Consider the following 17,548-nt stretch of genomic DNA (forward strand, 5'->3'; position numbering starts at 1 on the left):
TTTAACAAAGATAACTATAGAATATGGAGTGACAGAATGAAGATTTACATTAAGATTCTTGGTAGTCAGTATTGGGATCATATAGAACATAAGTATACTACACCTATTGGACCCATGATTGATGATCAAAAGAAAGAATAGTAAGAAAATCACCAGGCATTAGAAGCTATTATTAGCTCCCTATCTGATGTTGAATATGTAGATGTTCATGGTCTTGAAACTGCATATGAAGTATGGAAGAAACTTGAAGATATCTATAGCGGTGATAAGCATGTCAAGATTGCTAAAGAAGAGAGTTTAAGAGGCAAGTTTCACGATATGAGAATTTCTGAAGGTGAGAACATCTAGCAGTATGGTCAAAGGATCAAAGAGATAGTTGGAGAGATAAAGAGTGCAAGAGGGAAAGTGGAAGATGGCACGGTAATCAATAAGGTACTGAGAACCCTGCTACCAGTCTATGCTATCTGAGTTGTAGCTATTCATGAGCTGAAATCCATTGACAAGACAAAGGTAACTCTTGACTCTATTATTGGCAAACTTACTATTTTTGAACTAAATGGCTATGATGGTAGTGTACAGAAATCAGAATCTACATTTAGAGTTTCTGTCTCTAACCCATCTATGAGAAGAAGTAGAGATACCAGCCATAGTTATGAATCTAGATCCAGCAAAGATGTTGATGATGAAGACAGCTTAGTGGAACTTGAAGCATTGTTGGAAAAGCGACTACCTAGAGGCACTGGTAAATATAGAGGTAAGCTACCTTTAAAATGTTTTTCATGCAACAAGATTGGTCATATAGCAACAAACTGCCCTAATGGTGAAAATGATTACAAGAGAGACAAATTTAAGAAGTACAAGGGTAAAGGCAAGAGGGGTCTTGTAGCTATTGACAATGGTATTACTGATGATGAATCTGATGATGATGCTAGTGAAGATATTGTGTTTGTAGCAATTAAGGAAGAAGTATCAAATTAGAAGGCACTAGTATCCAGAATGGATAACTCTGATGGCTGGATCATTGATCGTAGTTGTTCACATCACATGATCGGTGATCGGAGCAAATTTCTTTCCCTGAAGGAATTTGATGGCAGTGTTGTCAGATTTGGCAATGACTCACCCTATATGGTAAAAGGTAAGGGAGTTATTTCTCTTAATGGGAAGAGCAATGTTGATGATGTCTATTGGGTTGAAGGCCTAAATCATAACCTGTTAAGTGTGGCACAACTTAATGACAGAGGTTACCCACTGGATTTTAGAAATGGTATATGTAAAATCTTTGACAACAAAGGTGAATTGATTGCAACCGGGAAACAGACCAAAGGTAATCTATTTCATCTCAATCCTAAAGTTAGCAACTGTTTGATTGCAAAAATAGATGATGGCTGGCTTTGGCATAGGAGATTTTGTCATATAAATTTTGACAATATTATTAAAGTAAGTATAAGACAGTATGAGGTTTGCCTTAGCTAGACAAACTGGTTAATGCTCTTTATAAAGAATGTCAACTAGGAAAGACGACTTCTTCAACTTTCAAGAGCAAGTCCTTCTCAGCAAAGCACTTGTTAGATTTGGTTCATACAGTCCTATGTGGACCAATAAGAACAAGAAGCATTCAAGGTGACAGATACTTCATGATCTTCACTAATGATTGTTCAAGGATGATGTGGGTCACATTCTTGAAGGATAAGAATGAAGCTTTTGAAAAATTCAAGGCATTCAAAGCCTTATCTGAGCAAGAGAGTGGCAAAAAGATAAAATGTCTAAGAACAAATCAAGGTGGTGAATTCACTTCTGCAGAGTTCACTAAATATTGTGATGATAATGGTATCAAGTGGCAGTTTTCTGCACCAAGGACACCACAACAAAATGGTATAGCAGAGAGAAACAACTGGCCAGTGGTTGAAGCTGCTAGAACTATGTTGATACAAGGAGGTGTATCAAAAACCTTTTGGAAAGAAGCTGTAAGTATAGTTGTCTACACAATGAACTGAGTTCTAGTAAAAAGAGGTAAGGACAAAACCCCATATGAGTACTGGTATGGGAGATCACCTGATGTTGGCTATTTTAAAATATTTGGTAGCAAATGTTTTATTAAAAGATGTGACTACATAAGCAAGTTTGAATCTAAGAGTGATGAAGGCATATTTCTTGGTTATTCCACCAAGAGTAAGGCCTATAAATGCTTCAACAACTGGACACAGAAAATTGTTGAGAGTGTTGATGTTCATGTAGATGAATGTCCTGAAATATCAGAAGGAACCAATTCTAAGAAGAAGGATGAAGATCCTTGCATTTTTCTTTTAGAAATAGAAACTGTTAAATCAGAAACTGGTAAAGCAAATCTTGATGTACTTGTTCAACTGAAACATATAAATTCAAAAGAAGATGACAATGAAGAAGTTGAACCTGAAGAGAATGATCATGTTATTCCTAGGTATGTATGACCGAATCACAGTCTTGAACAGATAATTGGGGATAAGGATGCTGGAGTACTAACTAGAAGGAGAATAAGATAGAACTCTTGCATGATATCCACCTTTGAACCCAGAAAGGCTAAAGAGGCATTTGGTGATGATCATTGGGTGAAAGCTATGGAGGAGGAGTTGGAACAAATTGAGAATAACAACACTTGGACCCTAGTACCCTAACTGGTAAACAAGAATGTTATAGGTACTAAATGGGTATTCAAAAACAAGTTAAATGAAGATGGTGTTGTAGTTCGCAATAAGGTAAGATTAGTATGCAAAGGTTATGTGCAAGAAGAAGGAGAAGACTATGGACAAACTTTTGCACCAGTAGCAAGATTGGAAGGTGTTAGAACACTACTTGCATTTGTAGCTCATAAGAAGATCAAAGTATACCAGATGGATGTCAAGTCTGTATTCTTGAATGTGATACTGGAAGAAGAGGTTTAGATAGAGCAGCATGATGGTTATGCATTGACAGATAAGGAAGACATTGTATGCAAACTGCATAAAGCATTGTATGGACTAAAGCAGGCACCCAGAGCATGGTATGAATGACTTCATACTCATCTGATGAAGATAGGCTTTGCTAGAACCAGTGATGACAGCAACATTTATCTCAAGTCTGAAGGAGATGATATACTAGTCAGTGAAGTATTTGTAGATGACATTATATTTGGAGGAAATGATGACATGAGTAATTGTTTTGCAGATGAAATGAAGAACGAATTTGAGATGTCATTAGTAGGGGAAGTAAAAAATTTCATAGGTTTACAGATAGAGCAGATGAAGAATGGTATTTTCATTACTCAATTCAAGTATGTGAAGGAGGTTTTGAAGACTTTTGGTATGAGTGATTGTAAACCAGTTGGAACCCCAATGGTTACAGGTTGTAAATTGTCCAAAGAAGATGCATCTAAGTGTGTAGATGAAAAGGCATTCAGGTCAATGATTGGAAAACTACACTATGTTGTTCACAGTCGACCAGATATTGCCCATGCAGTTGGTATTGTGGCTAGATTTCAGAAGAATCCAAAGGAGGCACGTCTGATGGAAACTAAGAGAATCTTTAGATATCTGAAAGGTATTGTTGATTATGGATTATGGTATCCATATGGTGGAGGTTTTGACTTGGAGGCATACACAGATGTTGATTGGGCAGGAAATATTGATGACCGAAAGAGTACTACCGGTGGAGCATTCTTTCTAGGAGGAAGGCTAGTCTCATGGAGTAGTAAATAGCAGAGTTGCACTTCACAATATACTATTGGAGCTGAATATGTAGTAGCTTATATGAATTGCACACAAGCTATGTGGATGAGGCACATTTTGGAAGGTTTGAAGATGAAAATCTCAGAACCTATAAAGATGTTGTGTGATAATACAAGTGCAATAAACATTTCTAAAAATCTTGTTTTGCACACAAGGACAAGAACATTGAATTGAAATATCACTTCTTGAGGGAAAAAGTTCAAAGTAAAGATGTTATCTTGGAAAATGTTTCTACCAAGGAGCAGCTTGAAGATATCTTTACCAAACCTCTGCCTAAGACCACTTTTGAGTATCTTAGAAGGCAATTGGGGGTTGTCCCTCTTCATGAAGTTAGTTGAACATGATGTTGATTGCATCAATCCCTTAATCACTTGTAGAATCTTATATGGATTGATGAAGGAGTGGATGTATTCCACGGGGGGGCATCAAGTTGCAGAATGATGTTGATACACAATGAGAGCATAATTACATATTTTACTTTCACTTTGGCATTGTTGTTAAAGGGGGAGAAGAATTATGTGATTGAGGAGAAGAATTATGTGTCTGACAAGGTAAATACTTGGTAATGTAAACCAGGATTCTTATTCACCAATCTCAGCAGCAATCAGAGGCGTTGATATTTGTATTTCCATCAATGCCAAAGGGGGAGATTGTTAGCATTTTGAGTTTGTTTGGCATTTTGCATGGAGATTGCATTAATGATATGTTGTCATTGATGTCAATTGAACCAGTGAAAGGTATTCATGTTAGTGTTGATATTGTTGTTTTTTATATTGGCTAGTAACCAGTAAGAAGAGAGTTGTACAAGATGTTGTAACCGGTGTATGTAAAGTTTGTGAGTTGAACTGGTGAAATGGTGTGAAGGGTTAAACCTTTCTAAGTAATGTAACCGGTAAACCCTATCAGCTGTTAAAACCTAACCGATCAAGTTTGTTGGTTTATTATCTGATGAACAGTAATGATGGAGACACGTGTGATCACTATATGAGGATAAATTCAAATTGGTTTGGCAAGTTTTCTTATTGTCTAGGGAAGGAGCAAAGTGGATTGCATTTAATGCACACTATGTGATGAGTTACAAAATCCAATGGAGCGGTGATCATGTAGTGGTTGGAATTTCCTTGAAGAATGTGAAGAGATTGTTATGATTTCTAATGATCAAGATTGAACCGACTTGTTTGTAATCTCAATGATCAGAATTAGGTTTTTGTTGTGTTATCAACCTAATTGATTTGTACTTAAGGTCGATGAAGTTGTTTGTAAAGGTTGTTGGCAAGGTTGATAGAAAACATGTTGAGTGTGTGGTTGCCTAACTAGTGAATGGATCTGCACTTTGAGTGAAGGCAGATTGAAGCTTAAAAGGATCTGATCAAGCAAAGATAGTGCTACTCAAACAGATCAAGAAAACCTATTATTTTCTAACAATTACAGCAGAAGTAAAATCCCTTAACCGGGTAAGCTCTAACAAGCTTGGTTACTCATTAAATCCTCTAACAAGGTGGTCCATTAGCTTGGATTCTTGAATCCTCCATCGAGGTTACTCCTAACAAGGTATTGTGCTTCTAACAAGGCATATTTGTAAATCCCTTAATCGGGTGATTCTCAACCGGAATTAGTTCTTAATAGTACTTATTGTAAAGCTCTAACAGGCTTTGGCTGCTAACAGGGCAAACTTCAAAAGAGTTCAGATAGCTATCCTTGTGAGTCCCATCTCACTGTGGTTTTTACCTATTTGGGTTTTCCACGTATAAACATTTGTGTCAAGTGGTGAATGCTTTTGTGGTTGTGATCTTATTTCTTGATTTGATTAACTTCTGATAAGGCATGTTAAGTATAAGCATTGAGAGATGAATATGTTGAGTTATGATTAAGCATTTTTTATGTTTACAAGATTGAAGGTGTTTACTGTTAAAGTTGTTATAACAGTTAAACCGGTTAATGTCAAGTATTCCTATGAATATTGATCTTGACTGAGATATGTTTACTTTGTTTGACTGAGTTTGAGTTTGTGAACTTTGTATTAGTTTTTCAATATACTGATTCAACCCCCCCCCCTCTCAGTATTCTACTGGATACTTATTCTTTCCTCATACCATCAAAGAACCATAATATGCAAAGCCTTAACAAGCTCTAGGCAGGTTCTTCTTTTATATTCACACCCTCTTTGTGTTTCATGACAGAGATTAATTTTTGCATGTATATAGAGGATTTTACCTGTTTGTTTTTGTGTTTTTAAAGCAAATCAGTCCAAAATCTATGATAAAGAGCGAATGAAATTTCTTGAAGAGAGAATGAATGAAATTTCTTGAAGAGTAGTTCACATGTTTCAAAACATGGACTCACACCTTTGACAATCTAAACCCTTGAAGGAAAGAATGCTTGATAAATTGTATTAGACTATCATAGGAATAGGGCAGGTTTGTTGATAATTTTTTTAAGTCGAGCAAATAATAGTCCATCTTTTTATTTCCAAACCTCCACATACAAGCACATCAAGATCAAGGTGAAGACAGTCATATGAAGCTTCAACAACACAAAGAGAGTCCAATCAGAGATATACACAAATAAATGATAGTCAAAGGCAACCATTAAAGATGGAAGGACAACCCATGGCAAGCAATGAGTCAACCTATTCAAGGACGACAATAGCACATCCCATTCTAGTCCACAAAGCACAGATATCACTATCAAAAAAGCATCCTTTGAGCACACAATGACAGAACCCTACCCAAAATAGAGAGAGGAACACCTATATCAAAAGAATGAGGAGTTGAAAAGTGTTCATTGTTGTTGCATTTTTAAACAGACCATTAATAAGTAGTCAATATTATGACAAAAGGAGATGTGATCAAGGATGGATCATCTTCACAGTGAAATGATGAGGATATAGAGCAAGCTTTTGTCCCAAAAATAATAGAGGATAATCATAGAAGTAATGGGATTTTTCATATACTTGAAGGCTACATGTATTATGGAAAATTGTAGTTATTGAAGCAGAGTTGTTGCAACAATCTCTTCATGATTTCACGAAGCAGTAGCAGCACAAAGAACATAACATCCAAAAGAATCAAGTCAACAAATAAAGAGACAGTTGCAACCCTCAAAGTCTGAAAAAGCTCAAGCAAAGGATAAAAAGATCAACTTCAAGGTATATATGGCTATCAAGTCAATCCAAGGATATTAAATGAGCATGAATACTCATTCGCAATGGTTATATGACATAGAGAGTTTTGTTGCAGACCTCACATAGTCACTATTAAAGAGAAAATATAGTGATAAAGTCATAAAGATTGTAAGATAAGGTCAAAATCGAATGACAAGGGTTGTGTGAGTAGCCTACATAGAGTGCCTATGATACAACCCAATAAAGAAGTTTATCACAGTGGTATACAATGAGCAGCCCTAGATCATAATGAAAGATGAAGAGTAGAATTGATTTATTTTGTTTGAGCAGATTGGAGATTAAAATACCAAAGGTGATAGTGAATAAAGGTTGCAACAACATCAAGAATCATAAGGCCAATGATAACCTTAATCAACATACACAAAGCAGAGATGATTCACAAAATAGAGATGGGTGTCAAATGACATGTATGCATTTATTTTTTACAAGAAAAGACAGCAAAACTATCAAGCTACAGTCGCTTTTAGTCTCTTTGAAATAAATAATAGATTCAAGAGAAAAATAGGGAAGGTCTTAATAGTAAATAGAGCAATCTATAAATTTTGTGACAGTGAATTTCTTCATGATTAAAGAGAAGACCTGAAAGTGAATAAGCAATAACAGTGAATAAACGAATGAATGTGTCTTGGAAATATTAATGCTTAAGAGCCTAAGTATCAATAGTTCACCATCAAAAGAGGTAAATATTAGTTCATTCTCAAGGCATAAAGAGGCAGTCTTAGTCATAAAAATCCCTAAAAAGACAATTCTAAGAAGCAGTACAGTTCATGACAGTGATGATTGACATTCAACATAAAGGATTGAGCACGGAGTAATCATTGTGATATCAAGATTGAATTTACAGTTTAGTGTATATGGTGTATATTAAAGAGGATGCATTATAAAGATACTATTGTAGCATTTGTGGTAGAACATAGTCAATCCTACTAGATATCATGGAGGCATGACATAAAATGTTCACCAAGGATCATTACATACACTGTCATAAAGATACATCACTGTCAAAGAAATAGAGCATAGTATCAAAGCCTCAAAGTAACACCAAATCATTGAACAAAGGCAACTTCAAGGCCATGAAAGCCTTCTACAAAGGAATTACCAGACTTGTGAAAGTATTTTGAGCATTTCAATGGACAAAGAACACATATAGATGAGAAAAAGGTTTTAGTCATAGATCATTGCAATCAATGCCTTGACAAGCCCTTTTAGAAGCAAGCAAGATTACTTTTAGTAATCATAGCAATCCCTAATGGTAGCCTATCCATAAAAAAGGCTCAAGTAAAGAATGTATAAAACACAATACTCCAAAAGCTCTGTCGCAAGCTTTAAGGGGCTTATCAATTTTTAGCAAAACCATCTCTATCAAAGCATGGTGCTTCTTCTACAAGACAAAAGAGCTGAATTCAAAAATGTGAGCAGACCTAACCTTAGATCTAAGGCATGAGGTAAAGAGGATAGTCATTTCAAAGACAAAGCAGTGATAGCTGGTCTAAATGATAATAGAGACAACCATATTCAATCTAAAAGAACAAAGCAAACAATCATTGTCCTAGTATCTTTTCCAAAGCTATTGAAGGTCACAGAGCATTCAAAGGTTAGGGATGTTTTCTTTACAAAACTTCAGAGAAGTTCAATATTATGATGCAAATATAGAAGCAAGGACCTCATGCCTATGAAAGCAAGAAAGAGTCAGGCGACAGAGGATAGAAGTTGATTTCATAGGGCACATGATAAAGACACCAATGAATAGTAAATACAGTGACTATTCTTTATGAAATGAGTATTTGTCTCTGAGAAATCATGAAAATAAATGGACAAAAGATAGTGAAGGAATGGAGAAAGATGCAGTCCATTCAAGGAATACCTAGCAAGGGGAGTACTATCAAGGGGAGACAATGACTTTGATAGAGAGAAAGACAAGAGAGCAAAGTCAAAACTACTCAAAAGATTTAAGACAAGGCTTCTAGGGTATAGAGTAGCAATATTGTTATAACAGTCCCAATAAAAGCCATTTCTCAGAGAAATATTTTAGGGACAGTCATATCATCCTATTTTATCTTTTTGCTAGCAATTAAAAGGTCTAAAAGACAATCCATAGCCTTATAATGTGTATAAAGAAAATGATTTAAGAGTGTTGAGAGAAAAGAAGAATAAAGAAAACTCTTGGTTAAGTCAAGAAGCTCCTAGATCATTCATTAAATCAAGGATAATGCAACCACACGATAGCATCGGACAATTAGTTCATGATTAATTTTGGAGGCAAAGGTGGAGCTTTCAGTTTGAGGCCTGAAAATGGGGATTTTGGAAGATAATGTAGTAGTTTGTCATCAGTTTAGTGTTGGCAATTGACACTCAGCGGATTCATTTTGTTGTCATTGATGGCAACAAGTTTAGATGGAAATCATTTACCGGCATTAGGATGCATATACCGGTAGACATTGGCTTTCGAGCATTCAGGGATACACCGACACTAGCATCAGTACTTGAAGAAAGCCGACATCAAGGGAGATTTATTTAATAAATCATTTTGTAATTATTGTCGAGGCCGACATTGAATATCTTTTGTAATGCATTGTAAGCCGACATAAGGCATATTGTTTGTAATGGGTATATAGGTCAGTTTGCTAGGTCATTTTGAAGTGTGTGATAATGATATGACATGGGATGCGACATAGGAGAATATAGGAGAACTGTATAATGCGAAGTATATGTATGTAGATCATTTGTATGTAAGTGTTATATCATGCAATGATCTGTAGATAGTTTGGAAAGCATTTTTGGAGGAGAAGAAATATCGGTAGTAGTGTTCAGGGTTTATGAACCAGTACAAAGCAGAGCTAGAACCGGAACTCTATTTGGCATAGCAGATGCATTTTTGAGTTCATTTTTAGTGTTTTACATTAGCAGAAGCTTGTAGTCAGTGAGATTCTTTAGTGATGAGCAGCATGTTCTAGGCAGTGTGCCTTCCTGCATGTGTAGGCCCCCATTATATGTAATATCCTTTCATATGGTCAGTGAACTGATATTGTGGGTCACAAATCCCACCGTGGTTTTTCCTCTTTGAGGTTTTCCACATACAAATTCTATGTGTTATGGTGTTCATTTATGTGGATGGTTTATTTGCTTCAAGTTATATGTTTATTTATGTACCAGTTTATATGTGTATGGTATAAAAGGATAAAATCTTGTGTTACCGGCAGAACACTGATTCAAACCCCCATGCCCTCTCAGTGTTCCTGGATCCCAACATTCAGGAGCCCACATGGATAATGCATGGGGTCAAGGAGAGGTTTGGGCCCACAAACTCTCAGTTTGCAGCTATTATAGGTCTTTCTCTATCTCATTCTTCACCAAATTTGACCCAGGATGAATCAATCATGCAAGATAAAGATAGAAGCAAGAAAGGACAATCAGTTAGAGCTCAGTCTTGAGAGGCACAAACAGTTCTTCATCAACTTCTCTTCAGTTACTCTCAAGGCTTCTTTAATATTCTTTCCTAGTTCTTTTCTTTCTCTCGGCTGGTATTTTAGCTTTTCCAATCTCTTTCAGGATGAATAACATTGTAATGTAGATTTTAGAAGCATTTTCATATTTGTATCAATAATTCCTTCCAATTTCAATAAAAGAACAATAGTTTTCGATCTTAATACTTCATGACATAAAGAGTTTGTTGTCCACAAATATTAAGGGCTAATTTCAGATTTTTCTTTGTTGCAATTTCAAATACATTGAAAACTATTTTGAACGATTTTAGAGAGTTTGAATGTAAATGGTGTTTGCAGCATCACAAACTATGAGATAAGTTTTATTTTGCAAAATAAAAAATAAACATGTTTGAATTTGTTATTGCTTGCTTAGATTATGGTCAAGGGAGTAATTGTTGCAGATTAGGCTCTCTCTCTCAATTTGATATGTATCATAGTCAATATGAGAAATGTTTTTTTAAAGGGTTTTCAGTCTGTTAGACAAAACAGATGTGTGTTGGACATCTTTTATAGAGATAAGGGAAAGAATATAATAATGTAATAAATTATCACATAAATGATTTAATCTATCAATCTCAATTTTTATTGTAGTTCATTTATATTCAAAGTAACAAAATAAAGTAATGAAATGCATACCAATATTAAAGATCCCAAATCTATAAAATTACTCTTAAAAGTTCATCATAGAGGGGTATAAACAAAAAAACACATAGAACAAAGCATGGTGGTCACACAAAGTGATCATGAAAACGATCTAAACATCAAGCACATGTACATACAAAGTTTCATGTTTAATCATTCACATCAACCTCACCAAACACATCAACTTCAATGATAGCAAATTCCTTGTAATTATTACCATCCATGGAAAATCCTAGAAGTTGATTGTCAATCATAACAATTTGACAAAAAAGTACTTAAAATAAAATAAAATAAATACAAAAATACATGCAAAAGACAAAATTCCACACCCTAAGTTTTTAAATAAGGAAAAAGAAAAGGGCAAAAGGAAAAACCTAAGTTGATGATGCAACTCGATAATCCTATGTTGTCAATGGCCTGTGAGAAGTGCCAATACCAGTATGAGAAATGGGCCCACCCATGAATCCAATGTTAGTGCCATGAATGGCTGAAACATAAATATGAGTCAATCTATAAAAAATTGAACAAATCAAAATATTTATTCTAAGAAAAATAAAACACAGTGTGAAAAATTAAAGAATAAGAGAAAAATATCCTTTGAAGTGGTCAAATCTAAAACTTATTATCTACAAATTTATACTAATTTTATCAAAACATTGAATTACATCCTAGATCTAACATGTGATGCTCACTATTATCATCGTAATGGCATAGAGAGTAAGCCACATCAAAAGCAACAAAGATAATAATAGTAAGGATGAAAAAACCAAGGCTGACAACTTCAAAGGTAGGATATTTTATATTATTATTATCATAATATAAGCAATTGCTTATATATAAACAATCTATGATTCCTATTTGTTCAGATGTTCAAACAAGGAAAACAATCCATTAGTTATTTAAGTAAAGATAACCTATAGTAAGATCTATGATTCCTATTCATTTTAGCAGGGTAAATAGTCTATTAGTTTTTATAGTAAAGATAATCTATAAGAAGATCTTTGATTCCTATTCATTCTGATCAGAAAAATAATCCAATTTATTTTTATATAACAAAATATTTTTTTAGTGTTTCTTGTCAAAGTTACGGGCCTTTATCCCCAAGTACTATTTGCAAGGCACTTCAAACTCCCCAAGGTCTGTTAATTCCTCAATACATTTTTTTGGTCCTTAACCTCGATATCTTGTTTAAGTTATGCTTAACAACTCGTCCTCGAGTGTTGTTCCTTTGTCAAACTTTCCTCATTCAATAGTTGTTTCTTGGTGTGCCATCATCCTAAAGCCTTGCATGAAGACAATCGCATATATACGCCATCCTCCCTATTGAACTTGGTGTTCGAATTGAATAACAAAACAGACAGAGATCGGTGACCTATATATATGTTTGCCTTCGTACCTATAGAGACATAATCGATTTTCATTTCTTCGATCTGACCCTAACATACCAGATTTTGAAGCTACAACAAATCTGATTACATAGAAACAATAACAGTCTATTTATACATTTACACATACCTTAAGAGAGAAGATTCAATCCTCAACCCTGATCCTCAATTCCCTAATTTCAAATATTGACTACACCCATAATGCCACGTGCATGCCATTTAAGCTATGAACACCTAGAAAGGTACGATCAACTATGAAATATCTTTCACTACTTGAGGATTATTAGTCCCTGCCTTTGGCGGAGACTAATGTTTTCATGAAGCTATATTGCAATTAGTTGTTGCTTTGGAAACTATGTTATCTATGGTTTGGATTGTTTTTTTTTCATTAAACTGATTTATCTTTTTTTTCTACTTTTTTCTGATTGGCCTTGGGTATTTTGCTAGTGATATTTTCGGTTTCAATTATCAAATATTCTGGAAAATGAACAACAACAACATTTGTTTAATAGTCCACTTTTTTAGGTTTTCAATTAACAAATATTCTAGAAAATGAACAATGACAACATTTGATTAACAATCCACGTGCACTGGCTTTGATTCCACATTTTGCATACTCAGTCTCAACTACAAGTGTCTTGCCCATTAGAACAGGTGGTTTTAGGCCCCTCTTCAACTATCGTGGTTATGGCTGCTATAATTGTCCTTTTTCATCTGGTTGCTCATTCTTGGATTGTATACATATTTCTGTTCATTTTCCCCATTACTTAATAATCCACCACATATACCAATATTTTATTTTCAAATTATCTTTTTCTCCTTCCCTATTTATGCTTGGCATCAGATTTTTTTTTGTTGGATTAACATTGTTCTTTCACCATGGTAAGGGATTTTTTCATTTTTTAACTTTAATTTTGTGTTCATGAGAGCCTCAGTGTTTAATTTAATTTTACTTTACCAAAAATCTTCTTTGGACTAGAGTATATAGTGGCTAGTACTTGCCTTGTTGTTAGTATAGTTTTAATAATAATTATGATTTAATTTTAATAATGATTATATTTTAAAAAATTATAATAATTAAGATAAAAAATTTAAACATAATCATTTTATAATAATTCAAATTTTACTATAAATAAATAATATAAATTAAAGAAATCCTAATAAATTTTCAATTTCACAAAATAAACTATAATAATTGAAATAGTTTTAGATTTAAATCACTTTAAAAACTAAAATATAATAAACAAAAATGTGTAAACAAAAAAATATAAAAAAAAATTAAAAACTAATAATAATAAATAACAATAGTCTTGATATATAATAATTTTATAAAGTAAATTAATTAAATAAAAATAGTAATAATTTTTTTAATTCATTATAATTTAAATATAATAAAATATGTATAAAAGTATAATTAATTTTAAACATATTAATTCAATAAAAAAAATTGTAACTAAAAATAAGAAATCAATGTCTTTTATTATGACATAACATTTTTTTTACTTATGTAATTACTATTATAAATATGTATCCCTTAAAATTTAATACAATCTGATACTTGTATTATTTGATTTGATTATAGATCTATTTATGTTATAATAATATATTATTAAAATAATATAACATTATAAAATTTTATATTTATTTTCTGTAAAAAAAAAATATCTATAATACATATAGCAATATAAAATGCACTGTGACTATTCATTTATTAACCCGAGTGAAAAGTGTGGGAGTGAGATCAATAAAGTTAAGTATACAGAAAAACTTGTTTGTGATTGGTTCAAATTATTTTTTTAATAAGTAGTTAATTGGAAAAACAAAAAACTCATTACAATAGTATTGAACAAGTACTCATAATGCAAGATAGAATACAATATGAATTCATTATTGTTAGAAAAAGCTAATTGTTGTTTTTACATCGTGGTAACTAACTGGGATTGCAAATTCTATAAAAGACGGACCATTGGCTATTTTAGAATAAGCTGCCATACAATCTGTATTCACTCTGCTATTAAAAAACAGAGCACTCTATTATTAAAAAACAAAAGAAAAATGTAGTGAAAAGATATGGAAAAAAGAAACATTTTGTGAATGCTTCCAGGTTATAGATACACGTATGCTAGGGAAATGGCTGATGAAAATCCACTTTGTAAAATATTTTGATAAATCCCTATAAATTTTGTAGAGCTCTTTGCCTTGGCACAACCTAGAAATATGGTGGAAAAATGGTTTTCTATTTGCAATTAGTTCGGTCCAAGAGAACTGTGCCAGAAGATAATAAAAGACATTCACTGTCATTTGGTTTTTATATTTTTAATAGTGCATGAAAATTAATTTCTGGTTTTTATGTTTAACTGGCTCGTAGTTGGCCAAACTCCAAATCATAATTTCTCGGGGCTTTCTATTTCTGCAAAAATAATTTCAGAAGCGTGTCCAATGGAAATGAAGATGGGGAGAGTATTAATGATTTCTTCCTAATTATTTTGCCTTAAATTATTGTGACTGATGTTCTCGGTTATCAGTTTTGGCATTAGTTCTTGTTGAAATTTGTACACTAACTTAATTTCAATTAGGCTGATGGGCATAGTTTTGATGGTTCAACCATTGCATTGTCCAAAACAATGTTATTCCTAGGTGTCATGCTTCACATTCCTCTAAAATAAATATAAGTTTAGTTTACCAGGTCATTCACAAATAAAAATCTTAAAAATAGAATTGGTGAGTTTTTAAAAATAATTTTGGTTAACATCATTTCCAAATATTTATTTTCAAAACTTTGAGTTTTATCTTCAGGCTCTCTTGCATCCCTGTATTTCTAATCTCTTATAGGTTCATAGTTACAGGGCGTAAATTCAATGGTGGTTTCCGTTTCAAATAGTGAAATACGAGCTCGTCTTCATTGGGATTGAATCTAAAGCCTGGTAGCAGAGCTGAGTTCTAAATATCTAGGCAAATACAATATCTAGATCCCAGTTTGTGAAATATATGATTTACAGTAAAATGGCAGTCTTGAGGAGAATGTGCTAGTTTTGTCACTAAAATGTACAGCGTAGTCAATTGATAAACAATGTTCATAATTAGTTTTGTCAAAAAAATTTACAGGATAGTCATACATATTTACTGAATTTTATTCACAATTTAAATTTGCTCTCTGAATGGCATGTAAATGGAATGCTACTATGCATTGAACTTAAAGATTTTTTCCTCAATCTATAGGTTTAGATTACTACTAGTTTTAAATGTAAGATTCAGGTTTGGAATTCTTACAGAAATTCATACTATTTAGAGCTATCTCCAATATTAGCATTGTTGTTACCTCCTAGTCCAATATATTAGGCCAAAGAACGTAGATCCAATGCAAAGTTTTCTCCTCTCCTTCAGCATTCCTAACAACACCTGCCATTACCCACTGTAGCTTGCAACTGCGACTCTAATCCCAACATTGTTACAAATACATGGTTTTAAAGCAATTTTGAAATAGTTTTAAATGGTGGGAAGTAGAAAGTGATTAGGGTTACATTTGCTGGCTGTTTTAGCCCTACATCTATCCAAGAATGAGTAGAGGTGCTTTTGTGCCCTAGCCTCATGAATTCAATGAAGCAGAATGCCATGATAGCCAAAATTAATGTAAAGAATTAAATTTTAGAGAGGTCAAATTTTCATGCCATTTTGAGCGATCTATTATTAAATTTCATAGGGTGTTTATCAATGCACAATTTTATTTGACAGGGTAAACAATACATCACTCTGATGCTTCATCTGCCACTACAGATATGTAAAAAAATAAATAAAAATAAAGACAAAGAATTACCTGGAATTTGCTCTCATTCGGTTGCTATTTTCTGATCCTCCGTTTTGCCTCTTCATCTTTTACCAGCCAGAATGTGAAAAACAAAAAAAAGAAATAAAAGAAAAAAATCATGAACAGATGGACCAGGGAGTTTTTAGAGTTAAATATTGTTCATAAACGTGATTAACGCATCTTGGCGTAACAAATCAAAACAATAAATGATATTTGACAGTTAATAAATTATGTATTAGCTTACAAATTTTGAATTCGAACATGTATGTCCATATTTGATGCTGATTCATTGAACGAAGCTATAAGAGGTATTTAATTCCAGGGTTTGAGCCTTCACAGGTTCGAATCTCGACATGGCTGAAGAATTCAGAGAAGAGAAAACCGAGGATTTACTTCCAATGCCTACTACTCCGCTGGATCGGCTTGTGAGAGAAAAGAAGCCTGTAAAAACCTTTGATCCTTCCACCATTAGGGATAGCCCCAGAGAATTCATCATTGAATAGGGCAAAGGCACACAGCTTAAGAACATTCCAAATGTGGCATATAAACTCACCAGAGGTGATGAAATGCTGGAAATCATTCACAATCTTCTTTATGGAAGACGTGGAAATGCTTATCATTTTAAGAGGGATGTTTTGCAGTTTTCAGGGTTTGTTTGGGGTGAAGAAGAGGAGAATAAACTCAAGGGAAAATTGAAATTGAAGGACAAGCTCCAGAAGATGAAGAAAGATGATTTGTGGAGGATGATTTGTGGAGGGTCTGTGATGTAATTGAGCTAGACAAACTCTTACCTTAAAATGCCAAGGGTTATAATGTTAACTTCACATGTTTTTCCCCGCTCCATGCCATTTGAATTTTCATTCCCGTTGTAGGTTGGTTAGTTTTGAACATTTTCTAAATGGTAGGTATTTTAGTACATATTTAAACAAATTAGTAGCTTTTAGGTATTTATTTTTTTTAATATTTTTTATTAATTTGGGTGTAATTTGATTATTATATTAAGATTTATATATAATTGTAATTAATATTAATATTTTTAGATGTGCAATGGATTTTTTATAATAATTTATATTTTGTATGTATGTTTATACAATTGACTAAAACAATTCATTTGTAAGAGTAGTGGTAGAGAAAACATTAAATCTTAAAAACAACATATAATGATGGTATGATGCTCTATGGTTTGATGGGTAAATATTAGCAATGACATGTTACAAGTACACATACTCAAAAAAAAAAATTAATTTAGCTTAATCAAAACTTTTAGAAATATTATCAACATTGTTCCAACCAAAAATAAGTAAAAA

At 33.2% G+C, this 17,548-nt stretch overlaps 1 long non-coding RNA gene across 2 annotated transcripts; it reads right to left on the minus strand.

Annotated features, from left to right (window-relative positions):
- Nucleotides 1-11,367: 11,367 nt before the first annotated feature.
- LOC131079737 (uncharacterized) lies at nt 11,368-17,010 on the minus strand. 2 transcript variants are annotated; one of them, XR_009114023.2, is made up of 3 exons: nt 16,486-17,010; nt 16,251-16,306; nt 11,368-11,468 (listed from the first exon to the last, which is right to left on the minus strand). It is a non-coding gene; the product is annotated as an uncharacterized LOC131079737 (long non-coding RNA). The 2 variants fall into 2 exon arrangements; XR_009114022.2 differs by having other exon boundaries at nt 11,368-11,538.
- Nucleotides 17,011-17,548: the final 538 nt, after the last annotated feature.

Source organism: Cryptomeria japonica, chromosome 1 (genome assembly GCF_030272615.1).
Source record: "Cryptomeria japonica chromosome 1, Sugi_1.0, whole genome shotgun sequence".
NCBI classification, from domain to species: domain Eukaryota; kingdom Viridiplantae; phylum Streptophyta; class Pinopsida; order Cupressales; family Cupressaceae; genus Cryptomeria; species Cryptomeria japonica.